The sequence below is a fragment of the Lissotriton vulgaris genome, chromosome 7 (genome assembly GCF_964263255.1).
Source record: "Lissotriton vulgaris chromosome 7, aLisVul1.2, whole genome shotgun sequence".
Classification (NCBI taxonomy): Eukaryota; Metazoa; Chordata; class Amphibia; order Caudata; family Salamandridae; genus Lissotriton; species Lissotriton vulgaris.
This window is the reverse complement of record NC_141695.1, coordinates 275,864,472-275,890,647: the sequence shown is the minus strand read 5'-3', so window position 1 is coordinate 275,890,647 and position 26,176 is coordinate 275,864,472.

The following is a 26,176-nucleotide window of genomic DNA, read 5'->3' as shown; positions in this document are numbered from 1 at the left end:
TCCTTGTAAATATCCCCCCCCCCCCTGGTGTGCAAGGTCGGAAACCGCAGGGGGAGCCTCAGTCGTAGCAAATTGTCCATGGTATACAATATTGAAATTTTCAAACCGTGTGATGTCCTTTGTAGTGACCTCCCTTATTTACTAACTATTAGACCTTGTAATGTTCTGCAGACATCTTTCACATTACCTGGTAGGAATGAAATGAGCATGTGCTCCACAATAGCATCATGATACATGACAGTCCCTCATCCCATTAGACTGGGTATTGTGGGCCACACTGACCTAGCGGGTGTCTACATGGGGGTAGGGAAGCACCCACTATGTAGGCTTAAGCAAGGCTTAAGCAAGGTTGCTTGGGTGAGATTATTTGTTTTACAGCCCTTCGTAACTAAATCTGTGGCTGGATTGTCATTCGAAGTCAGAAGGAGACACTTATAACAGTGGAAGAATCCAGGCTATAAAGAGACTTAACAGTGACAACAGGAAGAGACTTTAATACAATAGAAAATAAAAATTAAGTGAGGTGCAAAGGCAGTACAATAGCAGGATGGAAGAAAAGTTGAAAGCAAATGAATACAGAAGGAAAGCTAAAAGGAAGCAGGATGGAACAAGAGTAAAAACAAAGAAAGAGTATGAAAAGGGAAGGGAGAGGGAAGTAAAGAATGAAGCTTGGAAGGAAGGATAGGAAAAAGAAAGATTGAAAAATGAAGATGGAAGAAGAAAAAGCATAAAAAGTAAAATGAAAGTATAACTGAATGATGGATTGTAGGGCAAAAAAGGAAATAGAAAAAGAGAATTAACAAATTGAAGGAATACAAAAGATAACTACAGATGGAAAGAAGGGGCAACGGAAGGACTTGGAGGTTGTTTAAAAGAAAGGACAGAACAGGAAGAGAAGAATGGTAGGATGGAAACCAGCAAAGAAAATTAAACTAGGAATTTTGGAGGCCATAAAGCTAGCAAATGCGTTGACATGAAATGAGAAAAGAATGGACAGAAGGAACGGAAGATGAAATGAATTAATGAGCACAATGGAAATGGAGGAAATAAATAGGAGGTAGGAAAGAAGGATAGTGAGTAAAAAGGTAAGGATGAACGTAATAATAAGGTATTTCTGGTAAATGTGCTATTTTGGCAAATTCTTATTAGATAATGCTGGAAAATGCATCATTTTAAAACATTGTACTAAGGGGAACACATTAAACATTCACTTTAATAGTAAGTGTTGCGATCAATGCCTTTGGAAGGAAATTTTGATCTTTGAGGGTCAAAGAGAATGATAAATCTTTGACTGGCTACTCCTTTGGTGCAACTTATTAAGTATATGTTGTGCTTTTGCATTATATATTTGGAGTTAAACGTTGTATCAAGAAGACCCCTCTTCTTAGAGAGAAGTGGTACAAGGGGGACAGGGAGCTTGATTAAGGGGTCTAAAAAGCCTGGGCTCCTATAATGAATCAAATCGTCCTGAGGTAAAGGGAGGAAGGGTCTCTCAAGTGGTGGAGAGTGCCTGGACCAAAGGTATGGATGGGGACAGTCCGCTGGACTGTTTAGGTAATGTAATGTAATGATGTCTTGTAAAGCGCCTGAATCACCCCACATGGGGTATCTACGCGCTGTAGACCATGGGGAACCCGTCCTGGCTTTCTCTGTGAGATGGTCCCTACTGGGTATCTCCAAGGTGAAACCAGGCATCCCCAGCGTATGTGGGGGGCCGTTGTGGAGATGAGGCAAGCTAATGCCCAGAGTTGCCGAGTGTGATCCCTGGTTAGAGTAGGCACCGAGGCGAGAATTATCGAGTCCGCTGACCCTGGTCCACGATCCTGCCGCGTCGGGATTTGAACCCTGGTCCCGGGCCGTCCTCTGCTTCCGGGTCTGCCGCCTCTAACCAGTGAGCCACACCACTCCACTTATATTGCCCTCAAACATCCCCTAGAGGATGTCATGCTTCATCATAGTGCAGTGCTCCTTGTTGGACAATGGAACCCCTCCTGAGCATGTAATGAGTTATAATCTCCTCTCGCCTGATATAAATGGCAGATCCGCTCCCTTCTCAGCCACTGCCTCTGTGGTTTTGATGTTGGTGATCTTAGATGCAATAGAAGAAGCTCCATCGCTTAGTTGAACTTGCGGAGGATGATTTGGGTGTGTTCTACTTTTATACAAGTGTGTTAGCATAATTTTTAAGACCAGGTAATTCCTAGGTGAAATAACAGCCACTCATGGGACTTAGCAGCAGTTTTTCTTATTTAGTGACGTACAAGGAAATCCTTGTATATCTTCTGATGTGTATTTTGAGAGAGTTTTTTTTACCACAGGAACGTCTATCTTGCATCAAATTTTTGCTAAGTCATGCTAACCGAACTGCCACTGTGGAAATTTGTCGTTAACTGTGTAAAAATATTGCTAAATGGGCTTTCCAACACTTTGTAAATATGTAAATGATGCTATGGTGGCATCAACTCCTTGTAAATATGCCCTTTTGAGTGCTATGAAGACTCATACAATGCTGTAAAATACACCATTGTGTCTTTCCAGTCTAACTTCAAATGTTTTATTTATTTATTTGTTTTATTTGAAAAGTTGTTTATAGCGCTGGTTAGACCCGGTGGTACTAGAGCACTTTACTTGAGTACGAGCATTGTTTCAGAGCATAATTACAAGTAAAATAGTTACAAGTTACACAGTTTCAGAGCATAGTTACAAGTTGCTGGAGCATAGTTACATGTGTTAAAACATATACATAAGGGAAAAAGCAGGTAAGTGGAGAGATTCAGGGGAAAGTGGATAGGAGCAGGGGAGGTAGACAAAGAATGAAAGAGGGAAAGAGGTGGGGGATGGTGAAGGAAACACAACCATGAGACGGGGAAAAACTGTCTCCAACGTCCGGTGTGCTATGATCCCAGTGGAAATGGTGTACTTCCCTACCTCCGCTGTGTGCGGCTTCCTTTACTCTGTAGATTCTCTCAGAGGGGTCTCTGAGACTCCAGGGCATACATACTGGATCCCTTCCCAATACGGGGAGAGGGAGTGATTTGGCAAGGGGTGCCATTCCCACACCTCTACTGTGTGTGGCTCCCTTGATGCTGTAGACTCTCTCAGAGGGGTCTCTGGGATTCCAGGGTATACATTCTGGATCCCTTCCCAACAAGGGAGAAGGAGTGCTTCGGTAACAGGCACATGGTTACAGTAGTTAGAGTTGCAAAAGTTAAATGCAGAAGAAACAAGTCCCCAGGAGAGGAAAGAGGGAAGGGGGGGCCGGGTGGCCGGGGGCTGGGAAGAACCAGTTGCATTACATAAGGACTTTGGATTACTTGAGTTACATACATGATACAAGCAGAACAAAATCACTGTGAAGTAGTGTGCCTCACTGGTTAGAGGCGGCAGACCCGAGAGCAGAGGCCGGCCCGGGACCAGGGTTCGATTCCCGGCGCGGCAGGTTTCTGGACCAAGGTCAGCGGACTCGATAATTCTCTCGCCTCGGTGCCCACTCTGATCAGCGATCACACTCGGCAACTCTAGGCATTAGCTTGCCTCATCTTCACTAACGGCCCCACCAGACTGCCAGGGATGCCTGGTCTCACCCTGGATATACCCATTAAGGGACCATCTCTCAGGGAAGCCAGGAAGGGTTTCGCAGCGGTCGAAGCGCCTTGGGACCCCACGGGTAAGTAGTGCGCTATATAAATGCCTATACATTTACATTTACATTTATATTTACATTTACAAATGTACAAGTTGTAAAGTCACTTAAGGAGGAGATATAAACAAAAAAAATTGCAAATGTACAAGTTGTAGAGTCACTCAAGAAAGAGCTACAAACGGAAAACTCTAAAATCACATAGGAATGGTAGTAAGTACAAAGGTCTACTACATATACTAGTGGTTAGAGTTCTATATCTACAAATAGTAAGTTAGCTCAGGATTACATTTTAACAGCGATTAGGCTTGGACAATGTTGAGAGAAGAGATTGAACAGGAAGAAACAAATTCAACTGAGATAGCAAGGTGATGTCCTCATAGCAGCCAAAGTTCACTACTTGCAAGTCAAGATCCTCTTGGAGAACTAATAATTCAAAATGAAGCTGCTATAGCTATGAATGAGATGGAGAATACAATGCAGAAAGCAAGACAGGAAATTATGGATTTAGAACAAATAATACAACAACTGAATACAGATAAAAAATAATTCTTTTATGAAGTAAAACATAAAGTAGAACATGGATTCCTTAAGGAAAACAAAGTGTGTTAAGGTAGTACATATAAACCAGCTCTATTATATATAACTGGTCAAGCTGGAACTGGGAAGAGCTTCTTGATTAAAGCAGACACATCTTACCTACAGAAAACCATGGATTCTAATTTGTCATGTTTAGTTACTGCACCAACAGTATTATCTGCACATAATGTTAAAGGAGTTACCCTTCATCCATTATTAATGCTACCTATTGAAAATGACAACAAATTGGAATACAACAAATTGTCTGGGGATGCTTGTCATGAGGAAGCAAGAGTTTTAAAGAAATCCAAGCTTTTAATTATTTATGAAGTCAGCATGGTTTCAAACTGAATGCTTGCTTTTATACATTTGAGAATGCAGCAGATATTAAAAACTGAGTATGACATACTATTTGGTGGAAAACACTTAGGGGCTAATTATGATGTTGGGTGGAGTTAAGTCCGCCCAACACCGTCTTGGTCCTGGGACCGACCGACTTCTGGTCGGCAGTTCCAACCACCTAATTAGGATCTGAACAAACACTGTTTGGTCGCATTCCTACATTTCCATATGGGAGCATGCATTATTGCCATAAACGAGCCATAATACATGCTCCCATAGGGAAATGGGCGGTGCAGCTCATCCCTGCACCTTGTGGTAGTCACCTCAATGTATCTGTCACAGGGTACATGGATCAACAGGGGGGTACCATAGGTGCCCCTAACTGTAGGCTGCACACTCAAGGGGGCTCTGCTGGGGGCCCCCAAACACACATTCACGCCATCATCCACAGGAACACCATCCGCATCACGACCAACACCGACGACACCCTCGCACCCGCCGAACACCTGCACTTCCAGATCCACATCAACCCCAAGACCACCCTCAGAGGCACCCTCATCTACAGACCCCCGGGACCACGCACACAATTCAGCGAAGATATTGCCGACTTCATCAGCCCGCACGCCCTCCTCTCCGCTGACTACATCCTCCTCGGGGACCTCAACCTCCACCTGGAGACTAACAACGACTGCAACACCACCATCCTGCTGGACAACCTCGCCAACCTCGGTCTCAAGCAGCTGGTGACCACCCCCACCCACTACGCCGGACACACACTCAACCCCGTGTTCTCATCCAGCAAGGACATCACCTTCAGCCACGCCACCGGACTCCACTGGACGGACCACAGCTGTGTCCACTTCAGCTTCAGAAGGACCACGATCCACCACCACCAGCAACAGGTTGCACCAAGATGCTGGAACAAGATCACAGCCGACCAGCTGGCGACTTCCCTGAACATGAACCCTCCCACCAGCGCAACGAACCCAAGCCAGGTGGCCACCAACCTCACGAAGTGGATCAGCAACTGCGCAGACGACCTCGCCCCTCTGAAGACCCCGCCTAGCAGACCCGGCAGCAAGAAAGCCCCATGGTTCACCGACGAACTCAAGAGCTCCAAGAAGAACTGCCGAGCACTCGAGAAAGCCTGGCGCAGAGACCCAACACCGAACAACATGACTGCCCTCAAGCTCGCCACCCAAAAACACCACCAACTGATCCACGCCACCAAGAAAACTGCATTCAAGGAACGACTGGACAACAACGCACACAACAGCAAGGAACTCTTCAACATCGTTAAAGAGCTCTCCAACCCCAACGCCGGAAACAACAACATCACCCCTTCGCAAGACCTCTGCAACTCCCTCGCCTCCTACTTCCACAACAAGATCGCGGACATTTACAACAGCTTCAGCACTCAACCGACGCACGCCACGACTGAATCACCGCCCCCCACCACCACCCTCCGCACCTGGACCCCGATCAGCACCGAAGACACCATCCGCACGATGAACTCCATCCACTCCGGATCTCCGACCAACCCCTGCCCTCACCACGTCTTCAACAAGGCCGACGCTGTCATCGCACCCCACCTGCGGGACATCATCAACACCTCCTTCGACACCGCTACCTTCCCGGAGAGCTAGAAGCATGCCGAACTCAGCGCTCTACTAAAGAAGCCATCAGCCGACCCACCGACCTCAAGAACTACCGCCCCATCTCGCTGCTCCCGTTTCCTGCAAAAGTCATCGAGAAGACCGTCAACAAGCAGCTGGCCGCCTTCCTCGAGATGAACGGATCCCTCGACCTCTCGCAGTCTGGGCCAACCACAGCACCGAGACCGGCCTGATCGCAGCCAACGATGACATCCGAGCCCTGCTCGACAACGGAGAAACAGCGGCCCTCATCCTCCTAGACCTCTCCGCGGCCTTCAACACTGTCTGCCACCGTACCCTAGTGCAGCGCCTCAGAAACATCGGAATCCAGGAGAAGGCACTGGAATGGATCACCTCATTCCTCGCCGGAAGGACACAGAGAGTCCGCCTCCCCCGTTCAGATCAGAAGCCACCGAAGTCATCTGCGGCGTTCCTCAAGGCTCCTCGCTCAGCCCAACCCTCTTCAACGTCTACATGAGCCCCCTCGCAGCTATCGCATGCCAACACAACCTCAACATCATCTCCTATGCCGACGACACCCAGCTGATCCTCTCCCTCACCAACGACCCCGCCACCGCCAGAACCAACCTACACAAAGGGATTACAGACGTAACCAAGTGGATGATGAACAGCCCCCTGAAACTGAACTCGGACAAGACAGAAGTCCTCATCCTGGGATCTTCACCCTCCGCCTGGGACGACTCCTGGTCGCCCCCCGCCCTGGGCAGCGCACCCAAACCAACAGACCACGCACGCAACCTGGGCTTCATCCTGGACTCCTCCCTCTCCATGACCAGACAAGTCAACGCCGTCTCCTCGTTGTGCTTCAACATCCTGCGCATGCTACGTAAGATCTTCCGGTGGATCCCCACCGAGACCAGGAAGACGGTCACCCAGGCCCTCTTCACCACCGTCTGGACTACGGCAACTCCCTCTACGCTGGAACCACCGCCAAACTCCAGAAGAGACTCCAGCGGATTCAGAACGCCTCAGCACGACTCATCCTGGACATCCCCCGTCGCAGCCACATCTCCGGACACTTGAGAGATCTGCACTGGCTCCCGGTCAACAAAAGAATCACCTTCCGTCTCCTCACCCACGCACACAAAGCCCTACACAACCAAGGCCCAGGATACCTCAACAGCCGCCTCAACTTCTACGCTCCCACACGCCAGCTTCGATCGACCGGCCACGCCCTCGCCGCCGTCCCCCGCATCCGAAGCGCCACCACAGGAGGAAGGTCCTTCTCCTACCTGGCCGCCAAGACTTTGAACTCCCTCCCGACCCACCTCCGCCTGACCCAGGACCACCTTGCCTTCAGGAAGCAGCTCAAGACCTGGCTGTTCGAGCAGTAGCGGACCCCCCTCCCCTAGCGCCTTGAGACCCTCCGGGTGAGTAGTGCGCTATATAAATGCTTTGATTGATTGATTGATTAACATTCCAACATGGTTTCCATATGGGACAGGCCGGCATGGAAACCATGCCAGAAACCATGGATCGTAATCCTAAAGGAGGGAAGGCCCATCCAAGGGGCCAATTACTATGTGGCCCTAAAGGCTCAAACTGTCAGTCAGAGCCTTTATGGGCTGCATTGTAATTTGCCCCTCCAATGTTGTTTGGAGCATAGTTCCCGCTAACAAGCGCGGGTGCATGCATGTGCACCAGGCTTACCTCTAGCATGCACAGACACTTGACAAGCGTGCACAAAACCAAAAGTCTGTTCCTCAACAACATATGTAAACTGACATGGGAAAAATGCGATGAGCAGTGACAGTGCATTTGCGAGGTCAGAAGGAAGAACAGCTATTCTGCCATGGACACGCTGCAGATTAGAAAGCTCACAGCTTCTGCACTTCCTGCTTGCTCTGTTAAAGTTAGGAGCCAATAGAGGCTTGCAGAGGCAGTGTGGTGCAATGGGGATCACTGACATAATATCGAGGGACAGAATATCGACTATCAAAAATATCGTTGAAAAAATATCGACAGTCAGAATATCGAGTTTGTATCTACAAACAGGTAAGTACAAAAATATTGAGTAAAATATATCGTTTACTAAAATATAGTTTATAAAAATATCGACTTTATTAAAAACAATGTTAAATTAAATTATTATTAAAAATTCATTACTAAAATATACTTAAAAATACTTAAATTAACTTATAATATTTAAATAATTAAAGAAAGTTATAAAAAAAATGTTTACATCATATTTGTTAAAACATATATATATAGTAACATAATATAATTAAATAATATCCAATATTATTAACGTACAATAGCGGAAGTGTATAAATTACTATTCCCACTCCAAAGAGTGCAATCGTAGGGAAAGCGTTGGATAGCGTAGGGATTAACATTACTATTCCCACTCCAGTGGGTGCAACAGTAGGGAAAGCGTTGGATAGCGTAGGGGTAAAAATTACTATTTCCACTCCAGTGGGTGCAACAGTAGGGAAAGCGTTGGATAGCGTAGGGGTAAAAATTACTATTCCAACTCCAAGGAGTGCAACAGTAGGGAAAGCGTTGGATGGCGTAGGGGTAATAATTACTATTCCCACTCCAGTGGGTGCAACAGTAGGGAAAGCGTTGGATAGCGTAGGGGTAATAATTACTATTCCCACTCCAGTGAGTGCAACAGTAGGGAAAGCGTTGGATAGCGTAGGGGTAAAAATTACTATTCCCACTCCAGTGGGTGCAACAGTAGGGAAAGCGTTAGATAGCGTAAGGGTAAAAATTACTATTCCCACGCCAAGGAGTGCAACAGTAGGGAAAGCGTTGGATAGCGTAGGGGTTAAAAATACTATTCCCATTCCAGTGGGTGCAACAGTAGGGAAAGCGTTGGATAGCGTAGAGGTAAAATTTACTATTCCCACTCCAGTGGGTGCAACAGTAGGGAAAGCGTTGGATAGCGTAGAGGTAAAATTTACTATTCCCCCTCCAGTGGGTGCAACAGTAGGAAAAGCGTTGGATAGTGTAGGGGTCAAAATTACTATTCCCACTCCAAAGAGTGCAACAGTAGGGAAAGCATTGGATAGCGTAAGGGTTAAAATTACTATTCCCACTCCAGAGAATGCAACATTAAGTAAAGTAAATACATCATATATTATTTAATAAATTATAAATTAATATCTATAAAAAATTATTTAAAAGTAATTACCAATTTAATATAATATAATAATGAATCTATTAAAATTACTAATTAACATTCATTATTACAATTAGTTACCTATTAATACAAATTAATTACAAATTAACAATTCATTATTTAATAATTAAAAATTAATTAACAATTAATTCGAATTAAATACAATTAAAAAACATTTAATTATTTCATAATTATACATAAATTACTTCCCTCCCTATTCCCCTATAAACCCACAACCCGCTACAGAAAATAAATTAGTAAAATTAACATAATTAGCAAATAATCAATTAAATTAAATTAATTAGCAATTAAAATTTTATTAATTGCCCATAAAAACCTAATTAACAATTAATTCTAAATAAATACCAATAAATGATTTTACATATTTAATTAATTATAATTAAATTACTTCCCACCCAATTCCCCTATAAACCCACAACCCGCTGCAGAAAATAAATTTGTAAAATTAACATAATTAGCAATTAATCAATTAATTAAAATTAATTACCAATTAAAATGTAATTAATTAACAATTAATTAAAAATTAATACCAATAAATACATTTACATATTTAATTTATTATGATTAAATAACTTCCCACCCTATTCCCCTATAAACCCACAACCCACTACAGAATTAAATTACGCAAAAATTATGAATACAAAATTCATTAATTAAAATTAATTATAACATAAATACACACTTTTCACACATATAATAACATAAAAAACCCTATAATAAATTTGATATTATTAAAAAATCGATAATTTTAATACCTTATCTTATATACTTCGATATTTTAACTTTCTATATTTTTAACATTTGATATTACATTACTTACCTTAAAAACGATATTTTTGATGTCTATATTCTGTCCTTTCGATATTTTGCCCATTCTATATTTAAAACTCGATATTATGTCCATTCGATATTTTGGACTCGATATTTTGACTGTTCACCACCCAATGGTAACGCTGCTGACTTGGAAGCGCAGGCAATGGCTTTGAATCCAGGAACAGTAAATCATTTTTTTTGTTCGGCCCTGTGAAAAGCTTCTGAAATGGCATCATAATGTACACTGAGTTCCATCCAGGAAGTCTGTCTTTAACCTAATGGCGCTGGCTGAGAGACTGCAATCACAATCTAATTTATGGGCATTCCAAAAAGTTTACCCAGGGGCAGCTCTATTGAAAGACTTGAATTATAATATACCTAACCCAAACTGAGCTCAGAATGGTACAACTTTCCCTGCTCTCTCATTGAGACTTAGGGAGGAGAGACGTAGTGTTAACTCCCAAGGGAAAATGTCTCCAAGCTCTGCATTTTCAACATACTGCAAGGCCATAACTGCTGACCCCCCACCCCTGGGATACCTAGGAGAGATAAGTGGTCGCAAATCCCAATTGGAGTTGTCCCCCTGCGCACCGCATGTTGGTTACATAGTGGTATAATAAAGTTTGTTGACACAAGGTTAAGTTCATTAAAGTTTTTACCTCATGGCGGTTTTCTTTTTATCAAATTGTATTTTCCATTCGTACAAAAGAGATGAATTCCAAAATAAATCAATGAATATATCCAAAATGCTTCATCATCATTCCCTATGCATTTCGGGCCATATTAGCCCTTTGTCAGGGGACATCTCTCTAAACAAAATAAATAATCGGAATGATTATCAGGGACATCTCTGAATATCCTAAATCATGATAATTCAAAACAGACAATACTAGATCTACTGGTTGAATTCACTGGTCATACAAAAAATATTACAGTGTACGTGATCAAAAACTGTAACCATTCAGACACGACGTTCATGTGTTCCCATCAATTTCTACATCGTGTAATGTGCTGAGATCTGTAACAATACGGGGTGTTCCAAAAGTTGGTGTTCAGGTTATCGAGTAAAACATTATGTGTCAGTGCATTCATGTGACTGAGTGTGTAACCAAATTTGGTGATGGCGTTCAGGAAAAAAGTGCGCGGGTGTGCATCGGTAATTAAAGCAACGGGTTTAGTGCAGTATAACCCAACACATAATAAAACGCCAGTGCACACGCTGTTGTGTCAGGTTGAAAAAACGGAGTCAATACTTACTCAAAGCTTGCTCAAGATGGACTTGTTAACTGTTTGCACGGCGTATGTGCCGAAGGGAAGTTTAAATAGAACGCGATATGCGCGCTTCCCTATTGTTTGATAATGATAAAAGGCGGACTATCGTACTGGTGTTTACGGTGGCCATCTTGTAACAGTGTCAAAGTAAATGCATATCAAATGCGAGTGTTAACTATGAAAAGATTAATAAGGTTTCACGGGGTGTTGAGACAAAAAATAAAAGAAGGACAATCGTGTAAGTGTATTATTATCAAACAATAGGGAAGCGCGCATATCCCGTCCTATCCGTCGGGCTGAGGGAGGATCATTGGGGTACGCCGCAGATGTTCGGCTTTGGATCAGAATGGGGGGAGGCGGACGCTCTGGGTTCTGCCAGAGAGGAAGGAGGTGGTCCAATCCAGGGCCTTGTCTCGGATCCCTGCGGTGTGGAGGTGTGTGCATGGTGTGCGGTCGCAGACGGTGTCGAAGGTGGCAGAGAGGTCTAGGAGGATGAGTGCTGCGGTCTCGCCATTGTCCAGCAGGGTCTTGATGTCGTCGGTGGCGGCGATGAGGGCAGTCTCGGTGCTGTGGTTGCTGTGGAAGCCTAACTGGAAAGGGTCCAGGATTCTGTTTTCTTCAAGGTATCAGGTTAGCTGTCTGTTGACGGTTTTCTCGATGACCTTGGCCGGGAAGGGGAGCATAGAGATGTTCCGGAAGATCTTGAGGTCTCTTGGGTCTGCCTTAGGTTTTTGAGTAGGGTGTTAATCTCAGTGTGTTTCCAGATCTCTGTGAAGGTCGCGGTCTTGAGGAAGAGATTAATGATGTTGCGCAGGTGGGCTGCGATGGAGCTGCTTGCTCTGTTGAAGACATGGTGCGGGAATGGGTCTGACGGAGAGCCAAAGTGGATTGTGCGCATGGTCTTGATGGTGTCATCGATGCTTACGCTGGCCCAGGCTAGCAGGGAGTTGTGGTCAATGGTGTGCGGAGGGTCTGTTGTGTTGCTATCTGTTGGGGCTGTCTGGGTGTTGAAGTTGTCGTGGATGTCTGCTATCTTGGGGTGGAAGAAGGTGGCGAGGGAGTCGCACCGGGCTTGCGATGGTGGGATGTCGTTGGTGTTGGAGCTGGGGTTGGAGAGTTCCTTCATGATGTTGAAGAGCTCCTTGCTATTGTGTGCATTGTTGTTGAGGCAGTCTTTGAACGAGGTCCTCTTGGCCGCCCTGATGAGTTGGTGGTGGTTGCGGATGGCGTCCTTGTGTGCTGCATGTGTGTTCACTGTGCCATTTCTTCTCTAGTTTCCGGCAGGCCTGCTTGGAGGCTAGGAGTTCTGGGGTGAACCAGCGGGCCCTCTTGCTGGTGTCTCTGTGGGGGCTTTTTTCAGCAGGGCGAGGGTTTTGGCGCAGTCCTTGATCCAGCGTCTGAGGCTGTGGGCAGTGTCGTCTGTGTTGGAGGGTTCGGCGGGTGGGCTGAGAGCGAGGTTTGCGTGTAGTTGGTCTTCGGTGATTTTGCTCCAGCAGCGGCGGGGGATCTGTTGGGTGCGGTGGTGTGTGGTGGGTTTCTGGAAGGTGAAGTGGATGCAGTGGCGGTCTGTTCAGAGGAGTTCGGTGGTGTGGCTGTCGGAGACGTGCAAGCTTGAGGAGAAGATGGGGTCGAGCGGGTGGCCGGCAAAGTGGGTGGGCATTGTGACCAGTTGTTTCAGTCCGAGGTTGGCAAGGTTATCGATCAGGGTTGTGAAGTTGTTGTAGTTGTTGTTCTCAAGGTGAAAGTTCAGGTCTCCGAGGAGGATGTAGTCGGTGGGGGTCAGGGCGTGCATACTGATCAAGCCGGCGATGGACTTGGTGTACTAGGGATGGGGTCCGGGGGGGTCGGTAGACGAGGGTGCCTCTGAAGGTGGAATGAACTTCCTTATGACACAGAGAGCAGTCAGAATTTTTCTAGGAATGGTGGAATACTGTTGTCAGTGAATTCCCAACTTTTTCATAGTGTCAAAACCTCTACATAGACATACACACAAGGCTGTGTCTGAACTGCTACTCTAATACAACAAATGCATGCATAAACACATTTCCAGAGCTTAGAGAAAGTATCTCTTCCTCCCAGGCTCTAGGAATGCCTTATTACAAAAATTACTTTATGCTCTAGTGTTAGGAACATGAAGAGTCTGCGTTGTTTGTGTTGATACAGATCCATGGTAAAGCCAAACAACTATTTGCCTACTTTTCTACAATGCTTGATCCAGTAGGAGCAGCTTTACCTTGATGCTTTAAGGCAGGGGCTTCATTTGGTGTCAGAATTCAGCAGTGTAATGGTATAGTGATGAGAAAATCACTTATTCTGAATTAAAGTCGATTTTTGATTTACAACAATTACCAATTGAAGATAACAATCTTAATCCGATTATACTTAGTAATAATAAGAGGACGGTTAAGTGGTCGAATTTACAACGAGGTCCTCTAGTCATGTATGAATTTTAAAAATATGTAGATGTGGGACATCAAATAATTAGATCATTAAAACATTTATGCAGGAAAATCAAAAAAATAATTTTTAAGGAGATTAAAGGTAAGGCAGTTAGTACCATTAAAACTGAATGGTATGATGACAATTGTAAGGCTTGTAGAGCAGAACTAATGTCCTCTGTTAAAATTAGAAAGAGTCACCTTGTAACAGAACAAAGGATAAAACATCCCAAATAAGGGCTAAAAGAAAGTGGGAGGAAGTTATGGCAAGAATTCCTTTATGCAGCAACAGTAACTGATTGTAAACAGGTTTGCCATATGGTAGCCAAGGGTTCCAAGATTAGTATTGTGGAGGAAATCATTTACATTCAACCGCACCTCTGAGTTAATCATTTTAGCGCTCTATATTTAAATTTGTCATACACCCCTTTAGTTAAAGATGATAAAGAATGTCTAGAGAGCTTTGGGGAATCATGCCCTGTTGATTTAGATCTTTTTAGCATATATGAGACACAGATTGCCCTTTCCACCCAACAGAGGGATAAGACTTGTATAAAATCCTGGGTGACCTTATTATAGGGGGCATAGGAACCCGACTCTTGGTTAGGTGCTGATGCGGTGCTGTTTTTTAAAAAAGATGATGGGGCGGGGGCAATCAAAGTACAGGCCAAAAAGCCTCATTGATATATCACAGAAGCTGTTTTCCAGGCATTTGTTTGAAAGATTGAAAGTCAGGATTTTAGAAGGGAATACATTGTCACCTCTGCAAGTGGGATTCAGAGCAAATACAAGGACCAGAGATCGAATTTTTACATTTTTTAAAAATTCTTTGGAAGTATGTGACAATTGAGAAACAACATATTCATGTAGTTTTTGTTGACTTACATGCAGCTTTTGACCTCATCCCTTGAGAAAAATTGTGTAGTACTTTAAAATGTATTGAGTTTTAGACCAGTAGCACTGGAACAAGGCACACACATTACATCATTGCAACTGATAAATAGACTGTAGAGGGCAAGACATCCAGAAATTGAAAGACAAAACATGCCTGCACAACCCACCAGCACAGGGGTACAGCCAATTAAGCAAGTTTTCCAAGCCATTTCCCCCACACCTGTGCATGTTTCTGGGTGCAGCCACCGACTTCAAAGACCCAATCAACATATCTTCTTCACTTGGATAGAGCGGATGTTCTGGAGGCCATTCATTGTGAGGCAATAATGTAGTTGGTTTGAATGATACGCAGCTTAGCAGTGGCGGTGAGTTCCCCGGCCACCATCAGTGCATCTTGCTTGTCCTCCACATAGCCTATCCAACCCTCCTGCTGGGTACTAAGGTGGTCTAGCGATCCGGGTCAATTGATAATAAGTCTGCGGTGAATCTGAGAAATTCCACCCCGGCCCATGTGCCCCATCAACAGCTAAACCTCCAAGAGATGGAAATCTGGGAGAGTATCCATTGGGTAGGAGTGGGCTTGAAAGAAGTGGACTCCTTTTACCTGAACCAGGGCAGTGGGATTGGTATAAAGAACCTGGACCATGCCCTGAAATTTGGGCCCGAGTCCTGCCCGAGCCAGCACCGACTGTAGATAGCCCCAGTTGAAGGCCTTCTTGAAATCGATAAGGAGTAGAGCTGAGCCCAGGGGTAGTCAGTGACAGTGAGCCAGGGCCAAATGCCGCCTTTGTATACAGTGTCTTCTGCTCTGGTATGGCATGAAGCCACATTGGTGTGGGTGCACCAGCTGAGATTTGCCGAACCGGGTTCTTCAACATCACCTCAAAATGTTTACTTCACAGTTAAGGAGCGATATCGGATGATAATCCACACATGAAGTTGAGGGGGACTGCGATCCTAGGTATCACCCCTCAGCCGGAGAGGACACAACTTGAACAGCCTTTGGTAGAGCTACAAAAGATAGGGAGTGAGAGCTTCCCAGAATGTATTATAGTACCCCATGGGGACGCCATCGAGCTCAAGGTTTTGCCTGGTGCCATGCCAGACAGTGCCTCTCCAATTTCTTCTGATCATCCATGGAACGGGCCTCAGAGGGGGATAAGCAGGTAAGAGTGGGTGAGTCGAAGAAAGCCATAGATACCATCACGTTCCCAGCTACAGGTGTAGTGTATAATTTTTGTTAGTAATGTGTGACGATCTGAGCTATCTCTGGGAGGGAGTGCCCAGATTGTCCCTACGCATTGTGGACCTCAGGAATGATCCTGTTGCCCTGTTGATGTAAGATCAACCAGTAAAGTAGTTTCCTGTCTATGTCCCCTCAGCTTAAATCCTGGTCATTGTGACCCTCCAAATGTGCTTTTACGCCTGTAGGGAGTGTAACCAAAATTCTCCCAGATGAGGCTCAACTGGCGAGCGATGCCCCTCAGATAATTGACAGGGCCTGCGATTCCAGCCGAGCAATGAGAGTTGAACGGTCCCATTCCCAGTCCCTAACATAGCTCTTAGCGAGACCTCGCATTGTAGCTTTACTCACAGACCCTAATGTTCCCACCCTGGCCACGGAGCTTGCATTGGTCTCAAAGTAGGACTGGAGCTCAGACCTAAGTGGGCGAATTAACTCTTTGTCCTGGAAGTATCAGGGTTTTATGCACCACATTGGTCGCTGGCCCATCAAAGGGTGGCCCAGGTGCAGGAGTAAAGGATAGTGGTCCAAAAAAGCACGGGCCAGAATCTGAATCTGGGTCCACATTTAGCAATCAGGAGTTATTAAATAGGCCAAGTCTATATGGGAGTGGGTGTGGTGAACCACCAAGGTCCATGAATTGCCAACACTGGGGGTGGCAGAATCTCCAATCGTTTCAAAGCGCCAAGGCCGCAGCCAAGTTGGTGAGACGACTGGCACCAATCTCATGGGAAGCAGTGGGGGTGACAGAGCTATCCATGTCAGGGTCAGGCACTGCATTAAAATCACCTCCTAGCACTCCGAGCCCTTGAGGAATGCGGGTCAGGAGACGGGAGAGGTCCTGAAGTCCAAGGGACAGAGATGCAGGTGGTACATAGATGCACACCAGTAAAATTTCCTGGCCCTCTAAGGTGCCCTCCAAGGTGATATAGCCCCCTTCCCTTCCAAGCGGAAAGAAACAGTGCAGCAGGATGGTAACCCCCCTTGCCCCCTGGGAGTAGCTTGCATAGGAGACTCTGTTGTAGCACTTCCGGGTTATGAATGGACATAGGTGCCCCTTGCAGCCGTAGGACTTCAGGGTGATGTCAGTGAGCAAAAGCAAATACCGCCACACATTTCACTCAGTTCAACAGGCCATTGACATTCCATGACATAACTCAGAAGGTCATATGGGTGTGAGTTTACGTTTATTATGAAGGGGCCTGTGAAAGCCTAAAAAGTGTGCTAGTCGTGTGTGGTAAAGGGCTGTTACCCCTGGACTGTGTAGAAGTACTACATGTGAGTGTGCATAGTCCTAAGAAGGAAAAAGGTAGGTTAATCGAAAGAACAAATAACATTTAGTAAAAATAGCCCCAACACCCACCCCTCCCCATACTTCTACCCCAGAATAATCTGTTGCCCTGTAAAAAAGGTAAAAAAAGAAACTAATGTGCATGACAGCATTCTGTATGCCTTGACGGGGGGAGAGAACCCCCATCCTAACATAGAAAGTTTGACAAAAGTTGCTGTCAAACAGACAGGTGGAAGCGGCTTAGCCATCTGGCAGACCTAAGGGGCCCAGAGGCGTTAGCTTAGCCACATTATGAGTAGGCCGGTGAGGCAGCATAAAGATTAGGAGCAGGCATTGTCATTAGGTTCAGGTTCTTGCTATGCCTGGGTGGTGAACTCTACTCAGGGAGTATGCAGATTTTTCCTCACTACATGTTATGTGGAGCTTGCTGAGTTTTTTTCCTCACTCACATTCTTCAACGTAAAGTTGGTGAGCAAGTAAACTCCATCTCCTGGCAAGATTTTTCAATGGGTTTTTTCGCATTGGGAAACCATCCAATCGTGCTGAGAAAGCTGCTGCTCGAGTAAAAATTCTACTGGAGCACCAGAAAGGAAGCAGCGCCCACTTGCACTGTGCATGATGCTGTTTGCAATGATTGCACAGTGCGGATAAACACCCAGCGCTAAAAATCAAAGCGAGCAGCATTTATCTAACTCACTCCGCGGCTTGTGAAACTCCGTGTAGTGCAGCAGAGATTTTTTTGCACTTCATTGTGCTCCTCGTAGCTCAACTCAGCAAACTCCACCCAGGCCTAGTTTTTGCCCATGGCTAGTATGCAAGGGCACCTGGAGCAGCAGCCGGGTCAAGCGACGTATGATGAGGAAGGAGGCTGTCCCTTACCCGGGTACCATGGTGTCTGTGCCCGCTGTCTATACTCTTCTCCAAACAAGTTGGGCACTCATGGGGGGATATACACAGTTCCTATACATCCTCTGAATTGCTGTGCCAGTACAAAAAGGGGAAAGCAGGGTCTCCTTTAGATCAGGGAGTAGCTAGTCAGCTGGCTATCAAATGATATGGCTGCAGGACAGGTCGGGGTCAGAGTGGGAACAGCCAAGTCCCGAAGTGAGGCTAACTATTCTTTGGCTGCTACTATCTTTTCTCTCCTCCAGAGGTAGGAATCAAGGTTAGCTGAGAAGATGTTGGGGGGCCTCCCAGGGGATCCCACAGGTGATAAGGATCACTCCTTCCTGCTCCCTTTCAGTGACGGTTGTCTATGTGGTCTGCATTCCCAAGGCGCCCAGTCCCTCCCAGTGTTGGGAGGGGGAGGCAGCAGGGCCATGCAGTAGACGCCCCTACTTGAGCCACTGCCAGGCTGCTTCAGGTGTATCAAAGAAGTGTGATTTGTTCAGGTGGAGAACCCAGAGGAGCGCCGGGAAGAGCAGGTGATATTGGTGCCCAATCGCTCTCAGCTTCTGCTTAACCTCTGTGTAGGAACGCTGGCATTGCTGGACCTCCTGGACCTGTTGTAGGGTTTGTCAAAGAATGTCATCCCTGTCCTGAAAGCTGAGGATTTGGGCAATGATGGGGTGAGGTGTAGGCCCCCGGTGGAGGCCTGAGGGGTCTAGCCTCGATGTTCCCTCTCAATGGCAAATCATAAAGAGAGGTGATCAGGTAGCATCCAAGATTCTATCCAACTCTCCACACGGTCCACCACCATTTCGGGACTCCAATCAAGTGGATATTATTGCATCTAGAGTGATTTTCGGCATTCTCCCTTCTTGTGCGTAGAGTGGAAACTTGTTTTTTTGAGCGTGGAGATGTCATCTTCAGTGGAGTAGATCTGGTATTCGGCCTCCATGAGCCATGCTGCAGCATTGCAGAGATGCTGGTGCAGTGGGGCTGCGTCCATTCAAACCTCCCCTATCTTGTTCTCCACCACTGATTGTGAGGTCTGATTCACCTGTAGTATCATGGTAAGGTCTGGAGTTGAGGGGCAATGCCTGTCACCATCTGGCTGACCCTAGGACCCAGTGGAATTGCTGGCTGTGAACTGATGAATTTTTGTCGGTGTCTGTGTAGGTGCTGAATAGGCAGGCCTGTAGTTGGCCATCTTTCTGAGGTGGAACTTGACAAGGCCGCTAGCTCAGCGATGGGGTGGATCACGTCTGGGCCACTAACAAATATGCTGGAGAGGAGCAAGAGGGAGGAGGATGTCCAGGCCCAGGTGCACAATCCACCAGCCCAGTCTCAAGGAGTGGAGCCAAAGGCACTGAAGCAAGCCCCTCCCAGGTCCGGTGATGTGTCCCAAGGGCCTGGTCAGGTACAGCGGCACTCGAACCATGGAGGGGGGGCTAAAGGGGGCAGTTCTACAGGAAGCTGATGGGCGCAGGCATTGTTAGGCCTGGGACCCCCTATGCAAGGCTACAGGAAGCAAGAGGGGGTTTAGAGCCATGGGCCCCATCAATGAATACAAGCAGGGGCCATGTCAGTTCACATGCCCACCCAGGAGTCGATGGTATGGGCTCAGGTGCAAGGCAGTAGTCTGGGCTGGAAAATTGGAGCCCTTTACCAATCCCAGGGCCTCAGAATCCCCAGGGACAGGCTTCAGGCCAGTACACGCTATTTATCATATGCATGGCAGATGAGAAGTAAAAATAGTTTATCTGTTTTCGGGCCATAAGTGGGTATTGGGATACATATTTAAAAACATTGATTGTCCATTTGTAGATAATAAAATATAATTTTTAGAGCCTGTTCCAGATATAGGGTTGTAACATTTATGCACTTCCACTTTACAGGAAAAGATCCCCATTGCAGCAGGGTAACTGGTTGATAAGTCCCAGAAGTATATATATATTTGTATTGCATGAAAAGTTATGAATACCATACAAGTGCTGGTAAGGAGGCCCTTGAGTTGGTGTTCCAGATCCGTTTTCAAAGTCAAAAGGGAAGGCGAGCCGTACATGGCCCACACTACTTTAAACATCTCTTGGACTCGAGGGAGTTCATGAGGCCCGAATAAATGATTAATTGGCCTTCATTGCTGGATTTTATCCTTAAACATGTAGTTCCTGATTATGCATAGTTCAACCAAGATCCATGCAGAGGACGTAACTCACTCAAGTGAATAAGGAAGGTTTTACTCCTCAACGGTGGCCTTTTTTGATGACGCTGTACTCCCTTCTAAAATCTATAGAGATATACTAGTCTTGCCCAGATAAAGCCCTGTTTAGAGTGAAACGCGTTAGCTGCACATGTGTTTAATTTAAAATATTAAAGAAGAATACATACACAATATTGAAGACTCAAGAACCTCATTCTTATCTATGTTCAATTACTATTGTTGCCTCCCTGTTTTTGTTATGAAGTGCTGATGCAAAAAGATTTGTGAACTGGTATTACCTTTTATTTTAGAGTTTTTATCTCCTCTTGTTGATGTTATTGATCTGTATGATTTTATTTTAATGTACCTTTATGGTGTATAAACAAAACTGAAAAAAGATTATTAAAAATTATATTATATTATACTCACTCACTGTGGTTCCTCACTCATTCACGTTTTTTTAAAACTCATATTCTACCACAACACATGACAAATAGCAGACTCACCAGATACAAGTGCGGGGAATGAGATTTTTATACCCTTTTTGATCGCTTAGATATTAATCTCACTCATCAATTTGGATCGGTTGTTTTCTGTCATTGAGTAAAAGACAAACCCCGCATAGGTTACATAAACCCCATAAACTGACGCAACTCTGAAGAACCACTTACGACTGATGAAGTTTTAAGAGTTTTATATAAAAATCAGAATTAAGTGCATATACAATCCTCTCAGGATAAGTTTCAATTCGTATACAAAAGAATACAATCAAAAATCAATTCTAGATCTCCAGATTAAAGCATAGATACAATGTGGTCCTGTTGCGTCATCTACAAAAAGAATAGACGAGTTAGTTCTGTCCCTACTCTGTACTAAGTGACATCCCTATTTCGCAAGTTCCTTACCTAAAAAGGTGTCAGCAGTTTGACTTCCAAAGAAGTTCAAACTCTCTTAACCCCTAATGGTAATTTCTATCGAGAAGCAGTACCCTCTCTGCCTACCCATCCGTTCTCTAAGGGTCCTCGGCCTACTGCTCCCTTGCGCTCTGCTCTTTCTCTCTGACTTCTGAGGACATCTGCTCAAGTCATCTGCGCTATCTTCATCCCGGGGTACTGTCCCTAAAATACACAATCACAGTATGGGTGGAATGCCCCTTCGACGCCCACCACGTACTTTCTTAATGATGTCATTCTTCGCTCATTACATGGCTTCATCTCTTCGCGTCGTCCGTTAAGTTGACCTTTCTTCGTAGACGCCATCTTCGTTTTCTTGCTGGTGACTTCATTTGACATTACATTTGACACTTTCGGAGCAAAGTCTATCACCTCAACAGACCTTTAGTTCTTTACGGCTGTATTCGTAACCTTAGTTGGTCCTGTGAACGGTTGTTTCTAAACAAAGCTCAAATTCCAAGCGTCTCTTATCACGTTTAGGCAATAAACTCCGTCCGGCATTGTCACCTTAAATCTAAGAAGAACTAGACTTCTTGGCTCGCACGTTCACATCAAGGCTATTCACGACTCCTGTGAGCCCACTAAATTACATACAGCGGACTACACTCCTGCGAACCCTTGGTCAGTTAGGTTAAAATTACATATGACCTAAACCTTTTCTAACATTCCTACAAGAAGCCTTTTACACAGTATAACCATTAACACATATTTATATATAATCGCATTTAGCAAATCGTTTGCTTATAAGTGAACACATTCTACATAGAATATAAATTACATAGAATATAACTTTATACTTTCATTCGTTACACCGTTAAGTATGCTCTCTACACATTTCTCCATGTTACATTTCTCGCCGTTTCTCCATTTAAAATTACACACGTACATGAATTCTACCTTGCACGTTCTTCAGTTCATAAGCATTTCTACACATTTCTACATTAGCCCACTACGTATACGGGCCTTCTAAATCTAATGCATGTTCAAGAGTAAATACAGTTACATTTCCTATATTACTTTGATTACATCGGTTAATTATATGCTATAGGTGTTAACTTCAGGTTACAGTATACATTTCATTCCTACGTTATACGATATGCTTGTAAATATGGCTCGGATACACGTTTTATTCAAATTGCGCTCTCTCAGTTCCCCCCTTTGATGACTTCTAGGAGTCATCACTAAATGCAATTTGAATAGCACCCTTACACAGAACTAGTTACAACATTCCCTCTTTTTATAGTTTCGAGAGCTCTTAAGCTTTTGTACTGTTGATCCTGTAAAGCAGCTAATCTCCTTTCTTGCTCTCTCCTGGACCTTTGTAACTGGTTCGACCTATACCATTTATACAATTTAACTAACCCTAATAATGTGATTATGCAAATCAATATTATTAAAACAGGTTTCAATATATACCACACAATGCTTTTACCAAGGTTGGCAAACCAACTTCCAACCTTTCCTACTCTATGTCCTACTTTTTCCCAAACATTTGTTTTTGATAAATCTTCGATTTCTTTATGTATCTGTGTAATATTTTGTATGACTTTCTCAAGTGGTTTTGAATTGTCAGGAATGTAAGTACAACATTCTTGGACCTTCAAAGCCTTGCAAACTCCGCCCTCTTTTGCTAGCAGTACATCTAAAGCAAGTCGGTTCTGAAGAAACATTGCTCTAATCGACTGCATCTCTCCTTCTACTAACATTAATGACCTTGCAGTACTTGCAGATAATCTATCTACAACTGTAGCTAGTCTCCTGATCTTGACATCGTTAAGGATCAAACCTAACATAGGAAACATCGCTCCAAATATGTCTCCAACTACTTCTGCATCTCCTACTTCCCTTTTCGTTCTTGTCAAAGCCTTTCCTTCTATTATCGCTAAATCCTTTGCATGATATATTTTGGGGAAGACAATTGCAAGTAACACGAACCATACCAATTGTCAGGCAGTTTTACATAGGCATTTCTTCCACATACAAAATATACATTAGGAATCGCTTGCATCCCCTTCATAAAATCTTTCGTATAGTACTCCAATCTAAAAGCATGTTCGCAATTTACTTCACCTACAAATACACTCTCATAATACGTCTTGCTTCGAGTTAAACATAACTTTCCTTTCTGCGTTCTATCCAGAGCTATTGGACCATTGCTACCCTTCTTCTTGTGTGCTTTCTCTTCTTCGGTCCAATCTGTTTTCCACTGTCCTGACATTTTCAGAATCTTCTGCCTTCTGTATCTGTCGTCTACTTGTCCTATGAACTTTTTCTCTACCTCTGACACTTTGCAAGTCAGATTATTTCTGCGTGCGTATGACGTATCTAGTGTATCCCAAGGAAGAAAGAACTTGGCTAATCGATCTTCCTTTTTATAATAGTCCCATTTATTCATTTGTTTATAATTCGGGACTTCAGGCAGTACCGAATCATAATTTGAAAAGTAGTACTCGAACCCTTCTCTACCATAAAATATACTGAGCAGTAAACTACATGTTATCCCATAAGTCAGTGGGAGATGATGATATCGGATGCCTTTGTCTACGGAAGCCGGCAATTGCATACAAACGTAGCATTCTTTGGCCTCCATGGCATCAATATACTCATACAATAGCTTGGCATATGCATTTGACCTAAAATTTCCCTGTGACTCGTCTACGTGTAACCTACGAGCTTCCTCTGCCAGTAACGCCTTTTCACGAATGGCCTTGCTCTCCTCCTCCTTTCCAACAAGAGCAGGTTTCAAAGTCGTTACAGGCTTTACATCTGCTGTTTCTTTATCAGTTTCATGTCCTACCATGTACGATGTGGTAACTACTATAATTATGAGAAAAATTACTACCGCTATAAGTGTACCTATTATGCATTTAGCTTTTCGGTTTGGGTTGCCGTTCTCCATGTTATCAAAACAGCATAGCTCCTTCTTTTACGAAGAAAAGTTTCTTTGCAAGTCTTTGGTTTGCTTTATTTGCTTTCTCAATCTGTAAAGTGCTCTTTATAAACAAAAGTCTCTTTTCGCAACAATGTCTTTTTATCTTCGGCAATAGGCAACCCTAACCCTTCTCCGTCCTCTAAATGTAATCCCTAATTTTATTCTTCTTTCCACTTGGCGCCAGGTTATCTTCTTCTTTATAGCTTATATACAAAAGTCTTTATGCATCAACAATTATTCTCGTACCTGCAGCTTTAATAACAAGTTCCAATAGTTCAAAACGAACAACTTTTTCTTCTTCTTCTGGAATTTGATGACCAAAAGTCTGAAACTGTAATCGATTTAGCACTAGATCTTTGATCCGACTTAGGTATGGGGGTATGGGAAGTGTGAAAGTCAGTAACCCCTCAGTCTCGAGTCCAGGCGTCAACATCCATATCTCCACTGCCACAAATGGATCGAGATCGATTACCTTCACTTCTTTCACTCTCCCAGATTTCTGTCCCCAAGACATCTGCTAGATAAGTCCACTTTGGGGTGGCGTACCTTCTGCAGGGCACACAAACCCTTCTTGATCTTCTCGGACTCTCAGATCCTGAATCTGTAGTGTCTTCTTCTTGATCCGACTCTTCAGAAATCGGGACAAGGGTTCTTCCTTGATCTGCTTTTAAGCTTGGCCTTCTCCTTCTCTCCGGCCAACTAGCTTCGTCACTCCTTGTCCTCCTGCTCCTTGTTCTTGGACTTGTCTCTTGATCGCTCACAGCTTGTTCGTTATCTGATTCGAACTCCCATGTACTCTCTTCTTCTGAGACAATTTCGGTCCCACTGGTGTCCTGACCATCGTCGGCCTGTTCCGATACCGTCTCAGCCTCTTCGGTCACCTCTACAGCTTGGCTTTCCCCCTCTGTGGCTTCTCCGCTTTCCACTGGATTCTCATCTGAGAGAGGAGCTGTTTCTTCCAGAGGTGTTGGCACTCTTCGGGTGTGTGAGGCGTGTATCCAGTTGGGCAAACCTCCACACTTTACTGCAGTGTTCGTAACTAGTATGACTTGAAACGGTCCTCTCCAGCGCACGTCTAGACAGTTCTTCCTGACATGCTTCTTCACCAGGACCCAGTCTCCCGGACACAGGTCATGGCACAAGTCTTGTGCTGATGGAACCTCTGCAGCCTGGACCTGGAGGGACACAGAATTAATGGCATCAGATAGTCCCTTACAGTAGTCCAAGATCAGATCGTCTGTGATGTTCAACAACGCTGCAGTCGGAACCGATGGCAATCTCATAGCTCTTCCCATTAGCACCTCGTGTGGAGACAGACCTGTTTTCCTATCTGGTGTGCTACGTATGCTCATAAGAACCAATGGAAGTGCATCCGGCCAATTCAGAGATGTCGATGAACAGACTTTGGCAAGTCTGGACTTGATTGTACTGTTGATTTGTTCTACGATCCCTGAAGCTTCTGGTCGATAGCTGCAGTGTAACTTCTGATCAATACTCAAAGCTGAACATAGCATCTTCACTACTTCGCTATTGAAATGAGTTCCTCTGTCCGATTCCAAAGAGGATGGCACCCCAAACCTCGGTATCAACTCTCTAAGCAACAATTTCGCTACTGTAAGTGTATCGCACCTACGTGTAGGGTAAGCTTCAACCCATCTAGAAAATATACAGACAATCACCAAAACGTATCTGAGTCTATTGCATTGAGGCATTTCAATAAAATCCAACTGCATTCTATTGAAAGGCCCCCCAGACCTCCCTATGTGACTCAGTGTGACTGGTGTTCTCTTTCCTACGTTTAGTTGCTGACAGATCGCACAACGCTGACATACTGCTTTTGCCGCTACTCTAAATTTCGGATTAAACCATGTTT